A 13,133-nucleotide genomic window follows, 5' to 3' on the forward strand; every position below is an offset into this window, starting at 1 on the left:
TTTGAATTAAGTCTGTTGTGTTAAGCATGACTTTGTTATGTTGTGGCCAAATATCCAGTAGTCTTCTTTATTGATGTGTTTTTCACCCTTTTCATTCATTTTAGCAGCAAACTTTTATGTAATAAAAAAAAATTTGCCTGCTTGTCTTTTTAAAAATATCTTATTTTCAGTGATTGTTTTTAGCTATACAGGTTGCTATACCTTTATAAAGGTTGGCATTCGGACCAAATATCAACCATTTTCAGTCAGATTGATGTTTGATCCATGTGCTTTGTTTTATTATATTGAAAACATTGCCTAAATGGTAATATATATCATTCATTTTTGTCTATTTCAGTAAAAATTCTTGAGTATAAATAATTATGAAGCAGAACATTATAAAAAACAAATTAGCTTTTTCTGAAGAAATGAAGAGAAAAAATGTCCAAATGATTGATGTGTTAAATGTTAAAGAATGATAGCATTATTGAGTTCAAAGACAGGTCAATTGATGCACAATTTAATAATTGAGGCTGCTTTCAGATAGTATAGGTTTTAAATGTATACATTGTAGTCTGTTTTACTTTTAACTTTTATAATCATTGCGGGCTCCTTCTGTCTCTGTAAAACAGTTTAATTTGTGCAAACAAGGTATAGTATTGACAATAAACTGATTATATGTGATCATTTTGTGAGGGGTCTCGTTGGCTGTAGAATTCAATTCTAAATGTGATTGTTTTATGTAATCATTTGAAATCTTTGGTTTTAATAACTGTAAATTTAATTTAGCATCAATATTTGAAAGTATACTGAAAGGTTATTGATTGTTCAGGCAGTCTACAATATTTCGAAAATAGAATTTAATATCCTAAGACAAGATTATAATATCGATTAATCTCTTTTATTGAGTTTATTAATTCTTTTTTATGTTAACAATAAGTTTGTACAAGGCTTGAAGAAGAGTGGACAACTAAACCTTGGTTGCTGGACATTTTGCTCTGCACTGTTTTGGTGGTGATAATGTGTGCCATTCATATACTGTAATGTCACGCATTATGCCTTTCCGTTGACACATACGTCTTGCCACATACGTATAGTTTATATAGAATATTTTGGCTTGTTTTTCAAGTCAGCTCAACCTGTTATACTAGCATCTTCTAGATCTAAATCATATGCTTCATTTTCCATCCTATGAAAGTATGTCAACCTGTATTTAAGAGAAAGCTACAGAAGTTTATTAACTTTCCAAAATGATTTATTGAATATTGAATAGAATGTAATGACTTCTTAGAAAAAGCTTTTTTCTTTTATTTTACATTAAAAGATACAATTTGAAATTTTATACGAACATTCTATCTGTTTTTATATATTTTTATAAATAATTTTTTTAATACAGTTATAAAAACTGATTGCCTTCTAAATGCTTGCGTTTGTATGAAATATGGTATAGTTTACTATTTAACAATTTTTTTAAAATGTTTTGTATGCTGTTGTTAAGCCAGCTACCTTTATATATACTGTATTTATAATAAATTGTTTTATGTAAAGCATTCAATTTCAGCCATCAGCTGCTTATTGCTATTTTTAGACAATTAAAAATAAATAATAAATATAAATAAACTTTTCAGTCAATTTGAAAAAAAAACCCAAAGAACAAACAATTATTTACTTACATTTACATAAATTTTAAATATGTACTATTAAAGAGTCACCTTTAAAACAAATGAGATTAAAAGTAATTTACATTATCTATTTATTTTATTTTTATTTCAAACCAGTAGTAAACTCAAGGTTCACCATTTATAGGAGGGAACACAGACAAACATCAAACAATGATAAAATACAATATGTTACAAAAATGTACGAAATTTATTGCTAAAAATATCTAACTCTGGATTTGTTAAAGCAAAAAAATTAAAAGTTTGACTTAGAGTATGTTCAGACTCACGGAGTTACGGTGGAGTTATCTACGCAAGGCGTACGGTAATCCGTGGCGTTAACACTTTGACTGCCAAACACGAAGATCTTCGTTTTTGGAAACACAACGCTTGACTGCCAAACACGAAGATCTTCGTTTTTCGCGTATTTTTACGAAATCCGGTAGATAGGTTAATTATTGGTATATACTATAAATATGGACACTAAATTCGGTCTGGACCGTGAATATTTTACCTTTTGAATGTAACTAATCTGGTTACGAACGATTGTCAAAATGGTACCTGTCGAAATAACATACACCGCGCATCACAGTAGCGCGTACAGCGATGGTTTGACGCATTGTGTATCGGTCGCGCGCTAGCTATGCCGCCGAAGCATTACAAAGGTTTATGTGGATTGGCATGTTTGTTTGTTATCTGAATAAAAAATAATGGATAAATTTTCAATAAGAAGTCTTTAATTTTATTATTGTATGTATACCCTAATTGTTTTGGTGTTTCACTGTAAGTGGCCGAGTTTCACGCAACAAACTTGTTTAGAAATGGTATGAATATTATCATCAGTTTACTAGCTAGGCTAGTAGAACTAGGCAATAGCTTAGGCCTAGTCGTAAAACGGTTCCGGACCAGTTAACTAGGCCTGGTGTCTTTACTATGTGGATTTTGGCGAAACATTGATGTAAGATTTATGATTTATAAAATGTAATACATTTTTCGATAGTGATAACTTGTTTTTATAGGCCTACCGGTGCCGTGTAAGTAACTTTTTCGTTGTTTGTTGATCTCACCGGGCGATATTTTCATATTGTGATGTCTTGCACAAAATCGCGAATATCTCGACTTTCTTGCACGAAACTACGAAAAACTAAAAAAGTGCGTTACTTTCATTTTACTATTACAATTTACATATTGCGATTTGAAAATCGTTCTTGGTACCATTGTAAAGCTAATATCTTTATGATTATTTTAGACTAAATTACATGTAAATCAGATCATATACATAGTTTCAATCAGCTTTAATAAAAACATCGAATTGGGCTATAAACGCTGGCGGTGGCAGTTTCTAACTGGAAAACCTCTGGCAGTCAAAGTGTTAAAAGCCAAGGTGTTCAGACACAATGGTCAAAATTGCAATGCCTTGCGTTTAAAACACTCTGATCAGGTCAAAGCAGATAGAACTATATGTATACATTCATGACAATGCATGAAAGTTTACATCGTTTACATTGTTCTTTGTTATTTTTATTTATATAATGTTTATCTTCAAATATACTGATTTGTTGTTACTACTTGTAAAATTGTATTTTAATTAAAAATAATTTAAAACGTAATTGTTACACGAACAATTATCTGATTAATTGATTTAATTTATGAAAATATCATATTACTGACGCCAACTTTACTGTTCTTTAAAATCTGAAAATACATTTGACATAGCTATTTCACTGTCGTATCATAGGGTACGGGTATGTAGTTGCTGTCTGCTAATCGTGGTCGTGTATTTTCATTGGTTAAGGTTAAAATCACTGATGCATCACTGGATTAGCGTTATGAAATCTACCCTCTCCCGCTAGAGTTTTAACGCCACTGGCGCGGAGTAACAGCTCCTTAACGCTAATCCGCGGCATGGTTCAGACACAAAAATATGTACGCCGCTTACATAACTCCACCGTAACTCCATGAGTCTGAACATACCCTTAATCTACTAATAAAACCATTTTTAAAGACATTAACTTTGCTAAAGGGAATGTGGAACATAGACATTTTATTGTAAATGTTTTACAATCAAAACACACATCTCAAATTTTATGAAGCGTTTTTGTTTCTTGTTGTTTTAGAATATATAGGCCTACTGTTATTATTCTAATGCAATAGCGTGGCTGTATTATTGCAAGTAATAAACTGCATCTGTAGTACTCTAGGTTGTTGCCCTGACAAGACTGTTGCTCTATTTGGCTTTAGCTTTAAGCAAACTTACGCATTATACTTTGTTTTCTCTAACCCAGATCACTAATGTAAAGTGCTTGATATAGAAACACTGGCATTAATCGTGACCTATATAAAACATAATGAATAATATCCATTATAATGTCTATTATGTATCAGCTTGCTCTAATTGTTAATGTGTAACTGTTGGTTATTTTGGACTAATTAATATTTCACATCAATTATTAAATAACAAAAACAGTTTAATTATTAATATATTGCTACTTATTTACAAAATTCAACTTATAACAGAAAGTATTTAATAATTAATTATTCCATCATTAATTATTTAATTCTTTTTTTCATCTCAATATGTGATCTTGACCTACAATGTGTTCTGTTTTGAATCTTTCACCTTGATAAAGACACAAATTAATCATTCACATGATTGATTAATTTAAACCATAAACCTTTAATTTGGTTAATCAGGCATTTTAATACTTTCTAATCTGTTGTTAATTATTTATTAAGCGCTGCCACAACAGTATCATTTACAGAATTTACTCACTTAAACTCACGTATAACTCACATAATTAAGCATAAAAAGACAGAACCACACTGCATGGTGTATGCAATCTGAACACCTTGCCAACAAATATACTATCACGTTCCTTTATTATGATTAAAAATAAAGATACGATGAGTATACTTGTACATAACTTTGTAAATTCTATGATTCTCAAATTTGGCAAGGTGCTGTGATTTGGAGAATACTGGGCTGAAGTGTGGAACTTTCTCTGTACTGCTGGCAAACAGCGCATTTTCATCTCCCTACTCCCACAATGACAGATGGATAGGGATAAACCAGAACAGGTATACAAGATATTCCAGGTTCTTTTGTGGTTTATTAATGTACAGAAAATACCGTTGCCCATATAAATGTATACTTCTAGTCATACATTTTGAGATTTACCAAATGTATTAATTTTTTGTAGAATTAAATTTTCATGATCTAAGTCTAAATTATTATTGAAGACCTGCATTTTTGCAGACACTTAATTTTTGTGTAGTTAAAAAATGGCTTTGTAGTTCATCAATATTATACTAGTATGTCATTCACATATTAATGCTGCTACTCATTAAGTTATAATACCTTGTTTTGGGAAAAATATGAACAGATGCCAGATCCATATGATTGTTTGTTATTTCCGACCCAGCAACTTTGTTAATCACTTTGTTTTTGTGTTGAAGAAAACCCTACTCCATTTTATGATTAATCGTAGTAAGTGTGTTCAAAAAATAGTTCTTGTTCTTTTGCAATTTATTGTTCAAGGTGTTTTTTTTTCTCTTCTAAATATGGAATTATTGTTTTCACTAATTACAAACGGCCTTGTGAAAGCTTTTAACTGTATTGTTATGTTGCATACGATGTTGTTGCCTTCTTTATCAGAACATTTTACAAAGACTTAATGTTGCCTTTATTGTTCTTAATTATTGTTCCTAATACCACCTGCTTTTGTGCTTTGACGATGCATGTTTTGATTGCAATTTTCATCTGGTGTGATTGGAACAAACTTATTTTTTAATTATTTAAAGTTGAATAAGATACAATGTCCTGAAAAAAATAATTTTAAAACAAATCTATAGGAAAGCCATTTTAATGTTTAGTAATTTAGAAGAGAAATTTTTCTTTTTTGTTGATCCAATAGATAGAAAGTACTAAAAATGGAATTTACATATGATTAAAATTGGACAAAAAAATTATATTTACCTGATAGACTCAAACCAGAAAAAATAGTCAATTGGAAGATTTTTTTTTTAAAAGAGTTAAAAAAATAATTGTTTTTGTAATTGTTGTTGTCACAGAAGTGAATATAGTATTCTTTATTGAAACTAAAAAGTGCCCTATTAAGATGTCAATTCTATTCATCTTTATTTTTCATGTTTGGGGACAATTGATTTTAATTTTGTCAATAAAACAAAATTACACTTATAGCAAGTAAAGACAGGTATTGTAAGCATATATTTCATTTTATCTTTGAGAGGAATAAGAAATGCAAATACTTGTTATTGAAAAGAAGGACCTTCAGTAATTGCATCTTTTTTTTTGGCTTGGATGTAACAGCGTTTAGATCTATAACCGAAAAGTTGGTCGCTGATTTTTCAGTAGTACTGTATAGGAGGGTATAACTTTTTGTTGCTTAGGTATAGATTGAGTACAAGGTGTTAATCAGGCCTGTGTTTATAAGGCTGGGTGGTTACTGTATGGAATACCATGAGTACAGTAGGAATACCATGAGTACAGTAGGAATACCATGAGTACAGTAGGAATACCATGAGTACAGTAGGAATACCATGCGCACAGTAGGAATACCATGCGCACAGTAGGAATACCGTGCGTACAGTAGGAATACCGTGCGTGCAGTAGGAATACCGTGCGTGCAGTAGGAATACCGTGCGTGCAGTAGGAATACCGTGCGTGCAGTAGGAATACCGTGAGTGCAGTAGGAATACCGTGAGTGCAGTAGGAATACCGTGAGTGCAGTAGGAATACCGTGAGTGCAGTAGGAATACCGTGAGTGCAGTAGGAATACCGTGAGTGCAGTAGGAATACCGTGAGTGCAGTAGGAATACCGTGAGTGCAGTAGGAATACCGTGAGTGCAGTAGGAATACCGTGAGTGCAGTAGGAATACCGTGAGTGCAGTAGGAATACCGTGAGTGCAGTAGGAATACCGTGAGTGCAGTAGGAATACCGTGGGTGCAGTAGGAATACCGTGCGTGCAGTAGGAATACCGTGCGTGCAGTAGGAATACCGTGAGTGCAGTAGGAATACCGTGAGTGCAGTAGGAATACCGTGAGTGCAGTAGGAATACCGTGAGTGCAGTAGGAATACCGTGAGTGCAGTAGGAATACCGTGAGTGCAGTAGGAATACCGTGAGTGCAGTAGGAATACCGTGAGTGCAGTAGGAATACCGTGAGTGCAGTAGGAATACCGTGAGTGCAGTAGGAATACCGTGAGTGCAGTAGGAATACCGTGAGTGCAGTAGGAATACCGTGAGTGCAGTAGGAATACCGTGAGTGCAGTAGGAATACCGTGAGTGCAGTAGGAATACCGTGAGTGCAGTAGGAATACCGTGAGTAACAGTAGGAATACCGTGAGTACAGTAGGAATACCGTGAGTACAGTAGGAATACCATGAGTACAATAGGAATACCATGAGTACAATAGGAATACCATGAGTAACAGTAGGAATACCATGAGTAACAGTAGGAATACCATGAGTAACAGTAGGAATACCATGAGTACAATAGGAATACCATGAGTAACAGTAGGAATACCATGAGTAACAGTAGGAATACCATGAGTAACAGTACTAGAAAAGTAATGCTATGCTATAATGACAGAAATTCTCAAGATACTGCCCTCCATCCATTGTAGAAATCTTTCTCTGTCAACATTTGAATGTGTACATAATGTGCGTGAATTAAGTATAGGTGAACTGAAAGTGAGGGATGGTTAACATGAGTCATATAATTCCCAACATCTTTCTGGTTTTGATGTTAATTGACTGATTTATATTCACACATGATAAAGGATCAACCGTATTTGTGATTAGTTAAAATAGCCAATTATCAATTGTTCAATCTAAACCAACGTCTATCAATCTTGCGCATGACAAGGGAATGGAAAGCTGTCTAATATTATGGGGGAAACATGCTCTAGGTTTAGTAGTGACTTATTCAATTGCACAATTGAAGTTTAACATTGCTGTTTTATCTTTCAGGTACTGGTTAGCAAATAATAATTATCTTGTTATTTTTAAAAGTGATATTTTATACAAAAAATATACATAGCAGTTTTGTAATCTAATGTCGAATGCACTCTGCACTCCACTATCTAATACTCTCTTTGTGACTTTATTTAACATTTTTCATTTTCAATATCCGACTTAAATTGAACAAAAAATATCTGAAATTATGATAAAAAGCAATAAACTGGTCACAGATGCTTTTAATTGTCAGTTTTTAGCTATAGTTTAAAGTAGCATATTTTTGTGTGAGTGATTGGGACTATTCTGTGTCGTTGACTTCTTGTATGCCATTTATTGCACATCATATTTTCACTGCATGGTGAGAGATAATGAAGCTTTAAATTAAATTAACCAAAGAACGTGCCATCATGCTTAAATTCACCTGGGTTACTTACCTTTAACACCCTAAGCTGGTCAAAAATTGGTTAGCGGTGAGCCTCTTGTCATAACACCAGCCAGGTCTCTATATTGTACCCTCTGATTATTCAATATCTTGCACATGATATATCTGTTTATTTTATACAAGATATATGATATAGATAGCAAAATATTGTTCATGTTTATAAAGCTGATTTTGTATCTTTGCTAGTTTGTAGCCAGCCACCAAAATATTTTTGAGTGATGAAATTTAAAGATAAGAGATTGTATGTATCTTATCTGATGTAGGCCTAGTAAAAGATACTAGGAATTGATTGATACAGTCTGAATGTTGCTGGTTTAATTTAAGATACTGTAGACCCTTGAAGAATATATACAATATAAAAACAATGCAAATAAAAAATTATAATTTTACACATTTTTAAAGATACAGATAAACATTCAATAATTACAGAAGAATTACTGTATAGTAAAAAATGTTTTTAATTATTTATTTAATAATTTAACCAAATTTAACCATCAATTCATGATTTAAATCTACCAAATCAGGAAATCATTATAGTGTTGTACACATCAAACAATACCAAAATACAGTATTTTAAATATCAGAATAACTGAAATGCGATGTATTAATTAATTAATTAATAATATTGCAGTTTCAGAATGAGTAGAGCAATCAAAGAAAATGAAAGTAAATGTTTGAAAGAATTCATTGCACACCTGTAAGAATTTCTTGCACACCTATCAATTACTCAATTAGGCCAATTAACACATTTTTTCATGTTAATATCTGGTTCAATTTGCCTCATAAAGGAATTAATACAGTGTTGTTGTTGTCCTTTAAAAAGCAATCATTCATGTCATTACCATCTGCAACTTGTGTATAAGGAATCCAACACTGAATATCAGTAAATAACTACATGGTTTATAATATAACACACAATATTAATGAACTTTAATCACCAAAGACTAATCATTCCTTCACTGATAAACTACTGTAGTCCTCTAATTCTAACTTAAAATTAATGACATCGTTATTGCGGAACATAATTTTTTTTGCCGTATGCAACTATGAAATAAACTGCTGTATGTTATGACTGTGTTACGGAAATTACATCGATTTTGTGCACAGCTAAATTGGAGACATCACTTTAGTATGCGTCTGTAACAGGTTGTTGAATATTTCCCATTTCGGGCCTTACAGAAATCAATCTTTTCATTTCTCCCCCTGTCATATAAATCTTCAAATCTCGTTTTCTACTTGCGATTAATCCTAAAAAGAAATGTAGTTAAACTTTAATTTATCTCAACCGAAGAAATTATCTGCAGTTTAAAACTGTTGCTAATGTAACGACAGCAAGAAAGAGTTATTGCTGTCTTGTACTATACATATTTATTTTACCTGTTTGTGTCCGTCTTGTCTAGCCATATGACAGCAGTAGTAGAATTAATCAATAAACTTGAATTAAACAAATATTTTTAATGTTGCCACCCTGCAATACTTAATAAAATGTAATATGTCAGCATATGAACATGCTGCAAGTCAGTGAAGATAAGAATACTGATGCTGTACAATAATATTTACTGTAATATACATAATCACACTGAATTTGCCAATGCTCATTGTAATTTTCTTCTAATCATATTACCAGGATTTTCAGCATGAACTTATGTTTCTTTTTTTTTCAAAGCATATACTCTATACACTTTACTTTATGAATGTGTAGTGGTAGATATCGCACTGTAAGACATTTAAATGCCAGTACATGTTCCACTGCTCCAGGTTATACAATATCATACAAACACATGCTAAGTCTTTCATTTAGATATGCTAGTCTAACCTTAACCCCAAACATGTCCTACTTTGTAAAAAACACTCAACAAGAGACCTAATCTCCTTTTTAAATATTTATCTCCAAATTTAAATCAAATTCTTACATAAAATGTATCAGAAATTGACCAGATATGTGACATTAAAATCAAAATAATCTCAGACACAGTGGCGGATCTATTTATTAAAGATTTTTTATTTTTTTAAAAAATTAAATAGATTTTAAAAACACGTATCGTTTCGACGGTCATTTTCATAGTGAAAATAGTACGTCGGAGCACATCGTCAGCTTGATCGCATTTCACCAAGCATGTACGTCGACATCCTTTGTACTATCAATCTCTAGCGTTACCAACGATCATTCACAGTTAAGTGTAAAACTAAAAGGAACAAGTTGATAAAAGCCACGTGGTGAGCTTGGTTGCGTTTTACTAAGCAGGTCGGCATCCTTTGTGATCGTCACTCCCGTATTGTAGAGTAGCGGTACGTACCTCCAACGATCAATAGAGTTTATGAAGTCACATGGTCAGTGCTACACTACGCGCCCATTTATTAAATACAATAAAAACAAAGGCTAGGACTGTAGTGCCTATGAAAATTATCCCGTTAGGCCTATATTTTATTAAAACATATTACTATTAAAATATTAACAATGCTGCATGCAGCCTTGTAGTGTTTTATTTGCTTTTCCGTCGATGATTCTCATAAACAAATCGCGATGACAAAAGGGGTGTTTTGTTTTTTTCAAATCACTAAATATAATGTAATGATGATCGAGCCGGACCGCTAATTTTTAAACGATCGTTTAAACCAGGTCGTTGAATATGCCGTGATTTTAATTGTCAAAAACATGATCGTCAGTCGATGGCTCGGAGTTTCGATAAATCTCGCGTCGCATGTGTTGCGTGGTGGTGGAAAACACTCTCAGCAAGTTTGCTTCATTAATATGCATGAGACTCTGTGACGACCCGCTTTAACGTGACGTCATTTTACTTTAGCTGCATGGATGATGGATGCGAAGAAGTAGTCACCGCGATCGACCCGGCGCGCGTGTAAGAAAATAATACCGGCCTAGGCTAGGACAAGTTTATGCTTATATAAAAGCTGAAAAACATCGTCGCGTTGTAAAAATTTAGATGTAAAGTACAGGCAAGTTGTTATCTTGCTTTGGTACCCTAGGTAAGTATCAGCTGCATGTTCCACATGTCGTAATTTGCGAGCTTTAGAGTGTTTGGTAAATGACATTATGAATTGTTTGTAAATCGTTTTAAACGACTTACAATGCGCTAGAACGCCAAAATTTGGACCCCGACCGGGGGCCCTTGGCGGCCCCCTGGCCCCCAGCCAATGTTTGCTCGCTTCGCTCGCAAAGCTATGCCCCCCCTATTTCTAAATCCTGGATCCGCCCCTGCAGACACACTCACTCACTGGACCCCAGCCTCAGCCACACTCGCCCACTGGACCGCATCCACACTCACCCACTGGACCCCAGCCACACTCTCCAACTGGACCCCAGCCACACTCGCTCACTGGACCGCAGCCACACTCTCCCACTGGACCGCAGCCACACTCGCTCACTGGACCGCAGCCACACTCGCTCACTGGACCCCAGCCACACTCTCCCACTGGACCCCAGCCACACTCACCCACTGGACCCCAGCCACACTCTCCCATTGGACCCCAGCCACACTCTCCCACTGGACCCCAGCCACACTCTCCCACTGGACCCCAGCCACACTCGCTCACTGGACCGCAGCCACACTCTCCCACTGGACCCCAGCCACATTCTCCCACTGGACCCCAGCCACACTCACCCACTGGACCCCAGCCACACTCACCCACTGGACCCCAGCCACACTCTCCCACTGGACCCCAGCCACACTCTCCCACTGGACCCCAGCCACACTCTCCCACTGGACTGCAGCCACACTCTCCCACTGGACCCCAGCCAAACTCGCTCACTGGACCCCAGCCACACTCTCCCACTGGACCCCAGCCACACTCGCTCACTGGACCCCAGCCACACTCTCCCACTGGACCCCAGCCACACTCACCCACTGGACCCCAGCCACACACTCCCACTGGACCCCAGCCACACTCTCCCACTGGACCCCAGCCACACTCGCTCACTGGACCCCAGCCACACTCTCCCACTGGACCCCAGCCACACTCACTCACTGGACCCCAGCCTGGGTTTGTTTGCTTCACTCGCAAGACCCCTGCTACCATGTGCTACAGTTTTACTGTGCAGAGGCCTATTGATGCTTTTGACATCTAAGTATTCATGTTATGAACATGATGTTTTTGAATGACAGTTACTTCAAAGTAGAGCGTTTATATTAGCTCTCGGGAAAATTTATACTAATGTCACTAAAGTGGATAAAATTAGAATGACTCAAATAAAATGTTTAAAACAATTGAAAATGGAAATGAAATTATATCAACACAGTTGGATTTAATGTTTTTCATCAAAAATGAAATTTAGAGTATTAAAACTATATTCTAAAACTAAAAAAAAATGTATAGTTAGTTCAAAGAGATTTTGTATCATGATTTTTTATTTATACCCTTATTTAGAAAATGTATATATTGTTCATTAATTGCTTATGGCAATGGATTATACTGTAGTTCATTTGGAGTACATGCTAAAAAACCTTGATTTATTAGTCTCCTATAATACAGTTTATGATCACATTGCATATGTATGCCACAATGTAACATATTAAAAAGTTTCTTCATATTGTTATCTTTACATTTTTTCATGAGATTTTACAAAATTCTCTGTTTACTTAAATGTTTCTAAATCTTTCTTAATTATATTTTATACTATAGTAGGGTAATAATGTATAAAGTGGAATAAGTACAAAATGTGTTTTACATTTTAACTAGTTTATTTATTTGTATTGAGTAGTCTATATCGTGCCTAACTTACCTGGATAAACCAACAATAATCGTATTGTGCCTGGTTAGAGCTTGGATTGGAGACCATCTGGGAATATCGGGTGCTGTATTTGGAGCTGGGATCCCGTTAGGCATTTGAAATCAGCATTGCTGACTCTTATGGCAGCCCCTGCATCTAGTATCTGCCTTTCCTCTGGTGAAGGTGGGCACTTGATCAATATTAGGACCAATCAGGGTGCTTTAAACAGTCCTGGCTTTGTTTGTATCAAAACCTGTTAGTGGTGGTAATTATTGCTGTTGGTTTCGATTGAATAAAAAAAAATAAATAAAAATAAAATTGATTCTCAGGGGTCGTCCATCGTCAGGAGT

At 34.9% G+C, this 13,133-nt stretch overlaps 1 protein-coding gene across 2 annotated transcripts in view; it reads left to right on the forward strand.

Annotated features, from left to right (window-relative positions):
• The window catches only part of LOC140044872 (ephrin type-B receptor 1-B-like), a 171,845-nt gene that overhangs the window by 26,642 nt on the left and 132,070 nt on the right, over positions 1-13,133 (forward strand). The window lies entirely within an intron of this gene.

This window comes from Antedon mediterranea, chromosome 3 (assembly GCF_964355755.1).
Source record: "Antedon mediterranea chromosome 3, ecAntMedi1.1, whole genome shotgun sequence".
Taxonomy (NCBI): Eukaryota; Metazoa; Echinodermata; class Crinoidea; order Comatulida; family Antedonidae; genus Antedon; species Antedon mediterranea.